Raw genomic sequence first — 16,560 nt, forward strand, 5'->3', positions numbered from 1 at the left:
TCTGATGATTATGAAACAAAAACACAAAACACCAGAAACATTCAAAGGGTGTGGCAGCATTTGTGGTGATCTTGCTCCACAGAATGCTGCCAGATCGGCTGAGTATTGGCAGCTTTTTCTGTGTTTTTATTTCAGATTTTTAGCACCGGCAGTATTTTACTGTTGTGCTGCAGATGATGGCGAGGTAAAGACAGGCCCCCTCACAGTGTATTTGTTGTAGTCATCTACTAGTCATTCAAATCACATCATGTCCTCTTCTCAAACATCCATCAAAGCTTTAAAAACAGTGTATAACCTGTACTCTTCTCAGAAGAAAGCTCCCTCAATGGTTTGCTGTTGAAATGTAATGCATGCACTGTGAATTTACATTTTTAAATACGTGCCTGTTTTTGGAATTAGACCTACCTTTATTTGGCACAAGTTGGAGCCCGGACAGGATTTTTAATCCTGGGTTGGGAACCCAACACCTGCTTCATTTCTGGGCCCTGACCCCATGCCACATCTGCATTGCCGACATAATATGAGAAGCGCCTGCAGGAGTTCGAGGACTCAGTGCCCAATTAGCAGTAGCGGGCACTGCCTGGAAGCAGGAACTGGCACTGGAGGACAAATCTCAAAGGCAGACAGCAGCCATGACTGACCTTGCTGTTACCTTACAGAATGGAGCAGGCGGGAGAAGAGAGGGCCAGTGTCCAAACGGTCAGTCATAAGGTTCTTGATCCGCTCTGTTCAAGCGAAGGCAACTTTGTGCCACTGCTGGAGCAACTCAGTTAGAATTTTCCTTGCTTTCTAAAGCTTTGATTCAGCATCAACAGCCTTTCCGTCCTGTTAACAATCACTCCCAGAGGTTAACAGGCAGTAATTTGGAGGCGGGTGGGTTGCCGGCTCTCTCCATCCCATCCTCGCTTTGAAAATTGGAGTGTGTTCCAGAAGCATCTAAAGACCGGCACACCAGCCAGAAGCATTATTTCCAAAGCGCTCCCACACCTGACCTCGCTGTCACGGGCAATTGAAAATCCTGCCCTCGAATCTCAAATAGCCATCGCCTTTCAAAGGGGAAGAAATTTGGTTAGTACCACCTTGAGCTTTGGCTGAGGGTAGTCAGTGTCACTCTTAGATCTAGAGATTTGAAATTGGCATAATGCAGATTTTCTTTCCCCTGATTTAAGACAGAATTTGTGTACTTAGAACAGGGCCTGAATTTTCATAATGAGAGAAAGGGTCTGTCTCCGGCTGAGCCAAAATGGCGCTTGAGACCCGATTCTGGAAGCCCTGCCCTGAACCCAGTACCACCATTTTTTGTTGGCGTAGGGGCATGGGGACAGGTTTTATTTGCACGTCCGTGGATTACAGAGGCAGCTGCTCATGTAAAAGTACAGCCACATTCATACAGATCCAATTTTCACCAGTGGGATAGCTGATATATGACTTCCAGACATTTCAACTTTCAGGAGAAGCTGCCAGTGTTGTTTGGAGAGGTAGGGTGCCCTTTTGCAAAGGTCCAGGAACACATTTGGGATAGGTCAAGAGCTCTTTGAGAGAGATCTAGTGCCTTTTGGGATTGTTAAAATTAGACATGAATGTGCGCAAAAGTGGATAGACTCATTGGAACTGTCAAACTGTTTGGAACTGTCAAGCTAGCAAAACATTTAACTGTCCTGAAGGAACATAAATGTAGTGAATGAATTTTGATGAAAGAGTTTTTTAAAATAAAGTCTGCATTCGACACTTAGAACTTTATTTTATTTCATCTCAGCATGGGTCCTGAAGTCTGCCCATGGTGGATACTGGGTGAATTTACATGGAGAATGTAAGGGCAAAGTGTGGAGGATGGGGGCATGGGTTGGCATGAGTTGGCACTGGGCTATAAAGGAGCTAGGTAGAGGGTCATAGGTTGACGTGGAGGGTATGAGGGGTCATGAGGTGGGTCAGGCTGCGTGTAGAGTATGAGGGTCCATGGGAGGAAGACATGAGATGGCATGGAGGGTATGGGTGGCCATGGGTGGGGTTGTGAGGTGTCAAGTGTTGCAAAGGATAGGGGGAATTAAAAGCAGAGTCGTCCTGAATACTTCCAAAACTTTCTGGAAAAATTGGGTAGAGTAGCATTGACTAAGTAATGCCTGCAGCAGGCTTTCATTGGAATGATGATGTGTGATACTGGGGCGTGAGAAACCTGTGGAAAGTATGCAACTGATGAAATGTGACTTGCTGCTAACATTGACTGATAAATGCTTACACTTAGCTAAAAAAAAGATCAGTGTATTCAAAAAAAATATTGCCTGATGGCTGAAGTGCCACTTCAAAACTAATTGGGAGATGACTAAGTGACCATGGGTGAAAAGCCTCCAGTGTGAATCTGTGATTCTTTTCTGTCATCTTAGGGTTGCAATGAATAACTTTAAGCCAATGACGGGTAGATATTTGTCATTTTTGATTAGTTTCATTGGGAAAAATAGGTTTTAAAAAAATCTGGCCCATTTTACTTGCCATTCTGAACTGGCCAGTGTGCGATTTATTAGTTTTAAGTAAATTATTTTGGCAACCTGACTGTGTGATGATGACCTTGAGCTTCTCAGCACAGCGAGTGATTTATTTGCTCCCACTGGGTGGTCTGCAGTCTACTCCCCAGCGGGACTGAAGCAGAACCAATTGGTTATCAGTGTCACCCCTACAAAAATGAAAATGAAAATATCTCTTCACCCTTCCTGTTTCCAGAGAAATTGCCACTTCAATGCTCTAGCCAACCTTTAACATATTGAAATTCATCCTGTCTGCTGCTTTGTAACATGAGGTGGAATTGTCCCAGATTTTCACTAAGCGCAGTAGCGTGCGAGAAAAAGTATGTTTATCCCGCTGGCCGCAGTGGGGTCTTTTCAAGCTGTGTCGTCCCGATCCTGCCTCATTAATCATTCATTCCCAGGAAACACATCATTTCCATGGCAGGCAAACTCTGATTCACCCGCCACACCATAACCTCGCCGCTTCCTCAGGTTAGGTACTATACTTAAAGTACAGCCGTGCACACACACCTTTCAGTGCTCCCAGCCTAGGACTTGCTGCACTGATGACATGGCCCCGAAAGGCAGGAAGACTGTAGCCCCCGAATCAGTGACGCATCCCTGGGACGCTTTCTGGACACCGTTGGAGTCTGCCCCGATGTCCTTTACCCCCGCACTGGAGGTAGGAGGCCCATCAGTGTCACCACTCTGGCTTGGGAGGCAGTGGCAGTGGTGATCAGTACCAACGCTGCACAGAAGAGATTCGCCATCCAGTACAGAAAGAGGATGAATGATCTCATCTGTGCCACCAAGGCAACCATCTCATCCCTCTAAACTCACACTCACAAGCCCATCACACATTCACTGGCATCTCACTCACTGCCAGCTCAAGGGACATCACCACTCACTCTCTCACACACACCCTCACATCTCCATCAGGCTTCATCTCCTCTGGAGACTGCCTCCTCAGCCCTCACCCTCTTGAAGACATTTACACAGATCAACATGTGCTCCCACACACACCCTTGGATACTCCCCTTCCCCAGTACAGCCCTCGCCCTATAGCCTCTTCCCTTGCCTGAGGCCACTTCTCCCCCTTCCTGAAGCAGGCCAGAGCCCTGCGGCCATTGAACGACCAGCCCCACCTTATGGTGGGTCTCATAAGTAGAGACCTACCGTGAGCCCCCCTAATAGTGATGTGGTGCTGCCTGTGAAGCCTGCCGCTGATGGCCATGAGTGCTGCCTGAGGCCAGGTAGGTAAACAAGCCTCAAAGTCCTGAGCAAAGTGCAGCTCACCAGGTGCATGTCGCTTATGTTCAGTTGTGAAACATGTTGGCTTGCAATCACACTGATGTGCTTGGATGTTCCAGCGTGGGGGGTGATTCTGGTGAGCTGGGCTTTTAATGATATGCAGATGTATTATAATGAGGTTCCCAACACCGGCCGGCAGGGATCACAGCCCGCCATTGACAGGCAGAGCGGACAATTGCAAACTGATTTCACGACGTTGTGAAACCGATGTTTGGCTTTCTAGCCATATTGTCCGCTCACCCCACCAAACACGACCGACACCAGCAGGCATGGAAAATTCTGCCCATGGTTTTAGCCAGCTCTCGATTTACAAACTATAGTTAGTTAGTTAGACAAAAATTGAGTGTCAGATGGCAGAATTGTTCATCCTCCTGGATTAGTATATTGAACCAGTTATGCTTGCAAAATCCTACTGTATGGATGGATCTAACTTTAGCAGGTAAATAATTCCTACCTGCTCATTCCTCTATATTGAAGCCAGCAACACAGTCCAGTGGGCCTGGGATTTCCTGTGTAGTTGCATCCAGACGCTTGCAGTCAGGTGCAAGGCAATGAAATAGCCTTTAAGATGGCAAAATTCGGAGTGTAATTGAGGTTTGCTCCCAAGCACAATGCACCCAAATCTCCTTGATCTTTTACAACTATCTATCAATTCCTCCGCTCATAAAATTGTCCCACCCCCAAGTTAAAGATCCCCAGCTACAAATTTCCTGAAATTGTGCTTGCTCAGAATTTGCCTTCAAATCATGATCAACTTTTCATGCATAAGTGTCATTTTTTTCAGATCCTCTCTCGGGCCTGTTCAATATTCTTGGTTTCTTTCAATGGAATTTTTTGGTACCAGCATAAATCACATTAAAAATTGAAAAGCTTCCAGAAATAGAATCACGCAGGTAAATTTGTTACTGAGCCAGCAAATTTAGAAAACGCAGAAGCTTTCTAAATGGGAGCTTAGAGATTGCAAGGTCCTTACAGTTAGAATAATGGCACTGATCCATTCAGATTTCCAGCATCTGAAGTATTTTGCCTCCATTCAGGCATGGCCAGCCAATCCATGACCTGTAACAGGGTCAGGTCCGAGTGCCTGTAAGAGGACCGGGTCCAGACACAACCAGTGTCTGATATTGTTACAAGTACATTAGTTCACATGGCTGGAGTAACGTAATTTTGGAGTTGTGATGTGAAGGAACTGGATCCACAGAGCAGTCCCAGATAACTGAAATCATGATTCAAGTCCAGTTCTAAACTTGATAGAAGTTTACAAAATTATGAGTGGCATGGACAGAGTAGATAGTCAGAAGCTTTTTCCCAGGGTGGAAGAGTCAATTACCAGGGGACATAGATTTAAGGTGAGAGGAGAAAACTATAAAGGAGATGTGTGGGGCAAGTATTTTACGCAGAGGGTAGTGAGTGTCTGGAATTCACTGCCAGAGGAGGTGGTGGAAGCAGGTACGATAGTGGTGTTTAAGAAGCAGATTGACAAGTACATGAATAGGATGGGAATAGAGGGATACGGACCCCGGAAGTGCAAAATGTTTTAGTTGACGGGCAATATGATGGACGCAGGTTTGGAGGGCCGAAGGGCCTGTTCCTGGGCTGTACTTTTCTTCGTGCTTTGTTCGTCTTTTGGATTCTACTTTAATCTAAGGCAAGTGGTCTCTGACCTTTTTGTGCTTTATTCAGATTTTTACCAGGATTGTGCTGATCTTGATTGAGGATCACTTACTTAGAATTTTATGACACTATTTATCCAGATGTTATTGAGAGTACATTTGCATGTTGTTCATGTTGGTTGGCATGAAGCAACTACAGCTCTGCCACAGTGTTAAAGTTACATTGTAAATTCAGCAATGTGGCCTGACCTGGCTGCCAAGAGACATTTCTTGGAGGCAGTCATCATGCCTTATTTCGGGCTGACACCATATGGAGGGGAAGTCCAGTGCTGTGTTACAATGGGTTTGCAAAGCTCTTAGGGTGCTGGTGTTCCCTGTTCTTTGGACATTTTGTAAACCTTACCTGACCTCAATGTAAAACGTTTAGTGAGCCAAGACTTAGCCCCTCCCTGTGCTTGAAACTTTCCAGCTTTTAGTTCTCTGAGTGCTCTGTGTACAGTGTATTTCCAAATGGCGACTGAAAGAGAATCGGTTCATTCTAGACAGCGTCAATTAAGTGTTTCAATTGGGCTCTAGGCAGGCGGCCCGTTGGTCAGCTTTCACGCTGCTGACAAAATGGCATAGCCCTGCTCCTGGCACCTCACCATGGCATTTTGCCAGCCTTCCCATGTCCCAGCCCCGTCGCCAAGGGGCTGGCCAGATTCTGGCCAGCATTTCAGTGGGTGAGTGGTCATCCCTGGACAGACAGTGGAAGCAGTTGGTATTATTCATTTCCTTTGGTAGGAGGGGCCATAACCAGAGGACATATATTTAAAGTAATTCGCAAAAGAACTGGAGGGAATGGGAGCAGTTGAGAAGTTTTTCATCCACTGGGCGGTGATATGGAACACACAATATGAATGAATGTTGGAAGCACCTTCAGTAGTTACTTGCAAAAGGGAATAGGTCATTAAAAAAAAGTTTTTTTAATAATTACAAGGCTATGGGAAAAGAGTGGGGAAGTGGCTTTAATGAAATAGCTCTATCAAAGGGCCAGCACAGACATGATGGGTTGAATGGCCTGCAGTATCATTCTCTGAGTAATTTGACGCATGGCAGGTGATAAATGGAACATACTTGGGAGGAACAACTGACTTTGAGCCTATCATTCCCAATGTTCTCTACAATTGGTGTTTTTCTTATGTCATGCCTGGCTCTCGTTGTAGACTAATTGATAGAAATCTATTGCTGTGATTAATCAACAATTCCATTGTTTAATGGCACCTACCAGACGGAGGAGGCCAAATAGATGAACCTTGACCTACTTTTATCCAGCAATTCCTAAGTCATACTCCAGTAAGGAATCAATTGATCAGAGAGGATCAAGTGTTAAGGAGTCAGGATGTCTTGTGGCATAGTGGGTAGTGTCCCTGCTTCTGGGTTCAAGTCTCATTCCGGGTTCAAGTCCCACTCCAGGGCTTGATGATCACAGAGGTGTGCTCATACCGTGGTCAAACAGGGTTGCGTATTTACTTGTAAATCCATCCAACACACGGCAGTGGCAGGTGGTAAGAGCGGAAAATATTCCTGGTCATCCAGGATGGAAAGAACATTGGAGTATTTAAGTCAGGATGTCTTGTGGCATAGTGGGTAGTGTCCCTGCTTCTGGGTTCAAGTCTCATTCCGGGTTCAAGTCCCACTCCAGGGCTTGATGATCACAGAGGTGTGCTCATACCGTGGTCAAACAGGGTTGCGTATTTACTTGTAAATCCATCCAACACACGGCAGTGGCAGGTGGTAAGAGCGGAAAATATTCCTGGTCATCCAGGATGGAAAGAACATTGGAGTATTTACCATCACTATCCATAGCTCCAGGCTACAATATTCATGTATAATTCTTTTGGAGGGCTGTTGAGCTCAGTGACTTGATGGCCGGTCTGGATCAGATTGGTGCCAACAGCATGTGGTTCGATTCCCGTTCCGGCTGGGATGGATTTGGGAACCTGCTTCCTTGCCCTATCCTCGGTGGAGGTCGTCGTCGGGTGGGTCAGACCTGCCTTTCGGCAAAGGACTTGAAGAAGAACAAGAAGATTGGTAAGGAAAAGGCACGTTAAAACAAAACGCAACTACAAAGGGAGGGAATCCACTTGTTTAGAAATGATGATTTAAATGTGGATAACTGAGGCCGCTGGATAAGCTCATGGACTGACACTATGGAGGCACGAAGATTCAGCTGCTCCGTTTAATCTTGCTCTATATTTGTATGTTTTTGTATTTAAGTTTTATTAGAGTCTTCAGAGGCGTCTTATGGAGCAGTAACACCAAGAATCACACTGTATTCTTTGCGAGGTACAAATTAAGCCAGTGAGTGTTGGGCTGGAATTGCCCTACATTGCAATTCTATTCAACTTTATGCCTTGGGGAGTCAGGTTCCAATTTAACCTATGGAGAAGCAGCTGACATTCTGACAATGTAGAGTCAAATCTGCTTTACATCAACACAAAAATTGCACTGTAAATTGTCAAAAAAAAAAGCCTGATGGATTTTTTGAGAGCCTGTGGCTTCTAATCACTGTACATACGTTTGATCCTTGCTCTGATGCTGCATTCCCAAACTGATTGTTAGAGGCTGTCTGTCTTGTTAATGAGAAAAGCAGAGAGAGTAGGGTAGATTTCCTGCTTTGTCTCACTTTGCTGTGTACGGGTTGACTTGGTATGCTGCCCTAAGATTTCCAGGCCTTCTCCCAGCGGACCATGATGGACCCACGCCTGGTGTAACTCTTTCGAGTACAAACCCGTTTCCATCTGTTTCAGATGAAGTTACATTGCTTCATAGTTTGCCATTGTGAGATTTGAACTCTTGATCTTGGGGTTACAAACCCAGTACCATAACCACTTGGCTATTTAGGCCAAGCCCCCCACGCCTGGTGTAGATGCAGGCCCCACTTTAGAATGCTAATGAGGTGTGACAGAGTGTTCCTGACCTCCTATCTCACATTCCTGAGCATTGGCTCTTTGGACAGTTCGATTGTTGCATTATTCCAATGTGATATCAGAACTATATGTTCATGTGTATGTATACATAAGTGTTTAGAGTGCCACATCACTCACTACTGCACTACAGTCAGGGTACTGACCAACAATTTTTCAGTGCACAGCACTTGATGTGATCTAAGAAATACATTTGACGAAGCTTCAGGATTTGAGTCTAAAAGTGAGATTATTTCGAACTTCTGGGAATCACAGATGCCCAAAGCAGCCTGGCACTGGGACTTGCCCTGGGTTCCCTGCAGAGAGGTGAGAATCCAGGGAAAGCCCAAGGATTGAATTGGCAAGTTCTGCTTTATCTGTTTTTCATCCACTCGGTCAATGTTAGCGTCTTTGTGCCTTTTAGCTGCTGGAGCTCTGATGCCAGGGTTAGGGGTGAAACTATGCTGTAGCTATGTTAAGGTTGCCAACTCTGATTGGGTCTGTTCTTGGATTGTCTGTCACATGACCTCCTGCCTCAAACTGTCTTGGCCCCACCATTTGGCCCATCCTGTGGGCACACTGCATTCCCAGGCCCACTGGAAAGCAATTTGGCTCTTTGTTACTCAATTGATTTTGTTTTTTTTATTATAAGTCAAACAGCCTTTTCACCATACCACCAAACTAACAAATGAAAACATTCAAAGAAAATTTTTAAAAAAACAATTTTTCTTGTGAAGACAATTTTCTGTAAGATGTGCGGCAGGAAGAGAAGACTTGGCGGTCTTGTGCCTGAAAAGAAAGATGACAGCCTGTTCTTTGTTGAGATAGAAGATAAAAAGACACATTTCCCCTATAATAAAGGAAAATTGAAGCCTCAGCTAACTGAACTAATTCTAATTCAGACATTCTTGATTTTTCTCCCTGGGTTGCTTGGAGCAGTGTCCTGGAGATTAATCTGCAATTCCTGGCAACTCCAGGTCAATCCATTTTGGGGGGGGTGGGGGTGTGGGGGGTGTGGTGCGGTAAGCTATGGCCTGCTTCTCCTGATCTCTATGTTAAGCCCTGCCACAGACTTAGCAAACATCCTGGGCCAGGCAAATTAGCAACATCCCTCCTCTTAAAGCTACACAACAGTTGAGTTATGCTGCACCTGTTGGATACCAGAGAGAAAAATCTGCCCAAATAACTTAACATCAACTGTGGCTTGTCAGTGAATGATTCATTAATGGGCGCTCATGATATAGTCAGTGATCCTGTGTTAGCTGTGATGTGTTGTGACATTTATACGAATCTAAATCCAGTCTATACATAGTTTTGCAATAAAGCAGCTTACAGAAATTTGAGGTTTCACATTCAAGGGAAACTTGTCAATCAGTTCCAATTGCTTTCCCTCAGTGAACTTCATTAGTGCTGGCTGACACGACCTTTGACCATTCCCCTTCCCAACATCTGGAATGTCAGTTGGAAGAGAGGGATAGAGAGGCTGAGATAAAAGGAAGGTCTATTTTGGATATCATGGGGTTCTATGTCAGTCTGTGTCTGGCACTCAGAGAACACAGTGGCCCAGATCTTCTGATGAGTGGCAATTATTCTGGGATTGCTGCTCCATTTGAAAATTCCCACAGCTTGACAATGCTCCACGTTTCTTCCAGGACCTTCCAAGCCCAGCTTTTCCAGAAATGTGGGTGCAATAACCCTCGGGGAGTTCTACTGAAGCAGAGTAGAGTTGGGGCAAGATAGGCCATGCTGTCTTTTTACAGCACTAGCTGCTTTATGGTAAGTTCTTTCACAGGAGGTGGGTTTCGCTGGCTCGGCCAGCATTTATTACCCGTCCCTAATTGCCCTTGAGAAGGTGGTGGTGAGCTGCCTTCTTGAACTGCTGCAGGCCATGTGGTGTAGGTACACCCACAGTGCTGTTAGGGATGGAGTTCCAGGATTTTGACCCAGTGACAGTGAAGAGATGGCGATTTATTTCCAAGTCAGAATGGTGAGTGGCTTGGAGGGGAACTTCCAGCTGGTGGTGTTCCCCATGTGTCTGCTGCCCTTGTCCTTCTAGATAGACGTGGTTGTGGGTTTGGAAGGTGCTGCCTAAGGAGGCTTGGTAAGTTCCTGTAGTGCATCTTGTAGATGGTACACACACTGCTGCTACTGTGCGCAGTGGTGGAGGGAGTGAACGTTTGTGGGTGTGGTGCCAATCAAGCGGGCTGCTTTGTCCTGGATGGTGCCAAGCTTCTTGAGTGTTGTGGGAGCTGCACTCAGCCAGGCAAGTGGGGGGTATTCCACCACACTCCTGACTTGTGCCTTGTAGATGATGGACTGGCTTTGGGGAATCAGGAGGTGAGTTACTTGTCGCAGGATTCCTGGTCTCTGACCTGCTCTTGTAGCCAGCTCCTGATCAAAGGTAACGCCCAGGATGTTGATAGTGGGGGATTCAGCGATGATAATGCCATTGAATGTCATGGAGCGACGGTTAGATTATCTTTTGTTGGAGATGGCCATTGCCTGGCACTTGTGTGGTGTGAATGTTACTTGCCACTTGTCAGCCTGGGCCCGGATATTGTCCAGGTCTTGCTGCATTTGGACATGGACTGCTTCAATATCTGGGGAGTTGCAAATGATGCTGAACATTGTGCAATCATCAGCGAACATCCCCACTTCTGGCCTTATGACAAAAGGAAGGTCATTGATGAAGCAACTGAAGAGGGTTGGGCCTAGGATACTATCCTGGGGACCTCCTGCAGTGATGCCCTGGAGCTGAGATGACTGACCTCCAACAACCACAACCAACTGCCTTTTTGCAAGGCATGACTCCAACCAGTGGAGAGTTTTCCCCCTGATTCCCATTGATTCCTGTTTTGCCAGGACTCCTTGATGCCTCACTCGGTGTTTAAAAGCATCAGGAATCTACCACTAAGGGTTTAGATTTTGGAAGGATTAAAATTACCGAAGAATCAGATAAATCAGGCAATTACATTTCACAGTTATCTCAGAATCATAAATTTCTGTCTTGCTTAATCTTGTGTTTAATTAGCACAATCCGATGGCATTTTGTTTTAATACTGAGGCCCAATGTAATTTCTTGCACAAGATAGGGCATAATGATATTTACACCCTGAACTCGGTCGTTTTTGTATTTTGGTGGGGGATATAAGTCAAAATTTATCAGAATGCTGCTTAATACAAGATCCCCTTTCCAGTAATGTTATCGAAAATCCACAGCTGCCTGGATCAATTGCTTGGTATTTAAAATATCAAATCTCCTGGGTGTTATAATTGTTAATCAAGATTCTAGAGTAACTATTTCAACAATCAGGAGAAAAATTCCTCTCCATCCACAGATAAGAGTGAAAAATAGTTCCACGTATCACGTCAGAAAATCTTGATCTAGCAGAAATTTAAGTAATAACTGAGAAGTTTCAGATGTGAATCTTAATTTGCAAAATGCTAGGTTATTAGAAGAGGCCAGAAAGGCAGTGAGGAAGCCTAGGGTGGGATTTTCCATCCTCGCTGTGGAGGGTCCCCTCGCCCACCGGCAGACGCAGCAAGACAGTCAAAAGCCCATTGACTTCAGCAGGTGTGGAAGATCCTGCCAGCGGCCGGGACTTGAAAATCCTGCCCCTAGAATCAAGGTGGACCATCTCCACAACACACACACCTTCCCAGCTCTGGTCACTCTGCTCCACCTCAATATCCACAGATTTGTCAACTTCTGTAACAATTCAGCGTCTGAAGTGCTATATTCATTTTCAGTTTAAAATTATATTAAAGACCACATAGGATTCCATAGAATGTCACAGCACAGAGGCAATCAGCCCAACTGATCTTTGGCATTGATGCTGCACACGAGCCTCCTCCTGCCTTACTTCATCTAACCCAGTGAAGTTTCCTTATATTCCTTCTTCCTTGTGTACTTATCCAGCTTCCCCTTCATTATATCCAGCCTGGTTCCAGAACTGAACAGACCATGAAATGACAGCCCAAACTACAGAGTTTCATCTCCAAATCCTTACCAGCCAACCTCAGTGACTACCTGGTGTATATCCGCATCTTCCTTGTAACCAGAAGATGGTGCCCGGTCGCGTAATAATGTGGGCTGGTGATTCCAAGGAAAGAAAGCCAGAGAGGAAAGACTTTGAATGGAGCAGGTTACTTAAAGGAGTGAGGGAAACCAAACTGGAAGGGAAGAAAGTTGTCGGGCTCCATTTTAATCAATCCTGTGTTAGGAAATAGAGATAGTTAAACTAAGTTATAGTGGTATTTGTGGATGTTAGGAATGGGTTTTAGTTTTAAAGTTTAAGTTTAATTTGTATTTCTGTATCCATGTGTTAAGAAAGGTAAAATGGAGTTTTTGTTTCACTTTAAAAAGGTGCTTGCATTTCTAATGAGAGTTGTACGACTTAAGCTAAGGTAAGCAAACAAGGGTAGAAGAATTAGACTGTTACAGAGCAACAGGGGGCCAGAGAGACAGGTCCCTCCCACAGACACACAAGAAGAAAAACAGCAGTTTGATTTTGGAAGCTGTTTGAGTTCAGTTGGTTTTGAAAGTAGTTGCCAGGAGAGACTGGAGCAAAAACGGACAGGTAGCCAGCCCTAAACTAAAGAAAAGACCCCAGAATCCAAGGGATTGGAACTGCAGAAAGTCCCAAGAAGACCTTTTAGTTAAAGGAAGGACAGGAACCTGGAAAAAAAGTCTTGTTAAATGAAGTTCAAGTGAGGGTCATTGTTAAGTGAAGTTCGAGTGAGGGTCATTGTTAAGTGAAGTTCGAGTGAGGGTCATTGTTAAGTGAAGTTCGAGTGAGGGTCATTGTTAAGTGAAGTTAGAATGAGGGTCATTGTTAAGTGAAGTTCGAGTGAGGGTCATTGTTAAGTGAAGTTCGAGTGAGGGTCATTGTTAAGTGAAGTTCGAGTGAGGGTCATTGTTAAGTGAAGTTCGAGTGAGGGTCATTGTTAAGTGAAGTTCGAGTGAGGGTCATTGTTAAGTTCGAGTGAGGGTCATTGTTAAGTGAATTTAGAGTGAGGGTCAGGGAGAAAGGCTCCAAGCTTCAGATTTAAAGAGACAAAAGCTGCAGAAAACAGATGTAAAGTGAGAACAGCTTGCAAGAGATAAGAAGGTCCAAAGAGACAACTGACGGTGTGTAAGTCTTGGCTATGGGCATGTGAAGCATTGGTGTACTGTTGATGGCTGAGTCAGTGAGAGAGAGAGTGTGTGGAAGACAGCTTGAATGCATGTGGTGACCCAGAGAAGAGGAACATCAGAAGGACAGTTCAAAACCCTGGAGGTCAACCCTTGCGGAAGGAGTCTGTGAGAGAGCGCAGTTTAGGAGAAGATTCCAATGCAAAGTCTTGGAGACTGGAGATTGGAAACCCTCTTGTGAAAGACAGAGTGCAGTGAGACTGGTTGGCTCAAAGTGTGACAAGTGTCTTAGGGGAGGTGAGGAGAGATCCATAGCATCTGGTTGAGGTGGTATCTGTCACTTGGTAACAGAGTGTGGTGTGTCTGACCACAGGGTGCCTATCTGTACATGGACTGTATACTTACCGTAGACATTAAAGTATAAGATAGCTTTTGTAATTTATCCTTATAAATCTGTATGTATCTGTAAAGGTAGAGTTGGTGGAAGGAGTATTTTAATATAGCTCATCTTGTTGAATAAATGTTTTATTCTTTTGTTAAAAGTTCATCAGCTGACTCCTGTGCCTCTGCTCAGTTGCTACTTTCCATGTATCTGGACAAACAAATTAAAAGTTAGGATCTATCAAGCTGGGTTCCACCCTGGGATCAGGCTTGTCCAGAGGTACCTAAGCTGGGATCATAACACCAGTTGTAGCCAGAGAAGCACCTGCAATGGCTTTTCTTCCACCTTCTCCACTATTTGATCTGGTGTCCACAAAGATCAATCCTCGGTCCCACTCCTGTTTCTCATCTAAAGCTGCCCCTCAGTGACATCATCCAAAAACACAATCTCTGGTTCCAGATGTAAGCCAGCTATACCCAGCTCTACCTCACCACCACCTCTCTTGACCCCTCATCCACACCTTTGTTGCCTGTAGACTTGACCGCTCCAATGCTCGCTAGGCCAGTGACCCATCTTCCATCCTACATAAACCTGAGTTTATCCAAAACACTGTTGCCCATATCCTAATGCACATTTGGAATTCCTTCGCTAAATTTCTCACTCCTCCTTTAAGATGCTCCTTGAAACCCATCTCTTTGAGCAAGGTTTTGGTTCCCTATCCTATCATTTCCTTAAGTGGCTCAGTGTCAAATTTTGTTGGTAATGCTCGTGTGAAGTACTACGCTAAAGGAATGATATAAATGCCGCTGTTATTGTTGATGATGATGACGACAGTTCCCAGTTGTATCAAAGTAGTTTCAATGTACCCCAGGAGAGGGGGTCTTTTTTGGTTTTATTCTTTTCTTCCTTTCTTGTGGTTTTATACAACAAAGTGACTTGTTAGGCAGCTGGGAGTCAACCACTTCATTGTTGGATTAGATTCACATAGACGATGAGCTGTGTGTGGATGCAGGTTTCCTTCTCTAAAGGCTATTAGTGAAGTAGATGGATTTTTATGACAATCTGACAGTTTTATAGTGATTTTTACTGCTCACAACTTTACATTTCCAGATTTTAAAAAAAAAATTATATACAAACCCTGAAGCTGCCACAGTGGGATTTGAACTCTGGATTAGTAGGCTAGGCATTTGGGTCACTGGTCCAGTCACATAACCACTGTGTTACTGTACCTTTTAATTGCTTGTCAATCACAGGCTGTGCTGTGTCTGTCAGCTGTGGCTCAGTCTCGCTTCTGAGTCCAGAAGGTTATGCGATGAGATGTTAAACCAAGACCCTGTGGAACTTCTCAGATGGGCAGGAAGGATTGTGTGGCACCATTTCATAGAAGAGCAAGTGAGTGGTGATAAAAACAAAAAAACAAGTTCTGTCGAAGGGTCATGAGGACTCGAAACGTCAACTCTTTTCTTCTCCGCCGATGCTGCCAGACCTGCTGAGTTTTTCCAGGTAATTCTGTTTTTGAGCAAGTGAGTGGTGTCCTGGCCAATATTTATCTCTCGATCAACATCAGTAAAGCGGATTATCTGGTGTTTGTGGGAGCACCCTTTTCACGCTACACCAGTCACACAAAGGCCGGAATTTTCCAGCCCCTCCCGCCGGCGGGATCTTGCGGTCCTGCCAAAGTCAATGACCATTTGAATGGCTCACCGCATGCCACATTGTGTAAAGCGTTCTGGGCCATTCTGAAGCTGCGAAAGGCATCGTATAAATGTAACAACTTACTTTCTTCTATTAGCGTGTTTAAAATAATGTGGGTGTGAGTAAGCTGACAAGGAATAAATATGTGACATTCTCCTCTTGCAGTCGTCCCTGTTAAAATTGTTTATTTTCTAGCAATTTAACCAAGGTCAGCTCACATCTCCTTAATTTCCCTCTGAGATCATTCATTCTTATTCCACTTTGCTGCTTCGTTTAAATATGAAAGGTGGCTGCTGCATGAAAAACTTGATGCTCTTCCATTAAAAGTTGTGGGGAATTTTTCTGTATTCCTTAGTTAAATCGATTTCAGTGGGATGCCGAGGGCCAGCTTTTCTTAAAAAAAAATCTTTCAACCCACTGGGAGACCTGACATTCATTCATATGCTCAACATATATCAGTCCCCTTCCAATCTTCCGTTAATCTTCTGTGTGCAAGCTTCCCAGCAAGAGTTGCTGGACAGCAATTATAAAGAGGGATGCTGGCTCAGTTTGTTTTAATCTCTTCGATCTGAGGTCAGCTGTAATAAACTCACTGCTGCTGCCTCAGGTGAAATCAGCTCACGCCGCATTCCTGTCAGCTGTGGCTCAGTGGGTAACACGCTCACCCCTGAGTCACAAGGTTCTGGCTTCAAGTCCTTCTCCTTCTCCAGGCCACAAGAATCAGTGTTGACACTCCAGTGCAATTCTGAGCAGTACTCCCAGTTCAGTGCAGTTTGGAGGTGCTGGCTTTCGGATGAGAAGTTAAATCGCACATCACCTGTCTGCTTGCATGAATGTAAAATATCCCATGGCACTGTTTTGCAGAAGAGCCAGGGAGTTCTCCCTGATAACTCCCTGGCCAATCTCAACATCGCATGAAACAGATTATCTAATCGTTAGTGTTTGTGGGGGTTTGCTGTATGCATATCGGCTACTGTTG

The 16,560-nt window shown here is 44.8% G+C and overlaps 1 protein-coding gene across 4 annotated transcripts in view; it reads left to right on the plus strand.

The window, feature by feature from the left end:
• nos1apa (nitric oxide synthase 1 (neuronal) adaptor protein a) overlaps positions 1-16,560 on the plus strand; it is a 441,188-nt gene that overhangs the window by 234,918 nt on the left and 189,710 nt on the right. The gene's annotated exons all lie outside the window — the stretch shown is intronic.

The sequence above is a fragment of the Carcharodon carcharias genome, chromosome 16, assembly GCF_017639515.1.
Source record: "Carcharodon carcharias isolate sCarCar2 chromosome 16, sCarCar2.pri, whole genome shotgun sequence".
In the NCBI taxonomy this organism is placed as follows: Eukaryota; Metazoa; Chordata; class Chondrichthyes; order Lamniformes; family Lamnidae; genus Carcharodon; species Carcharodon carcharias.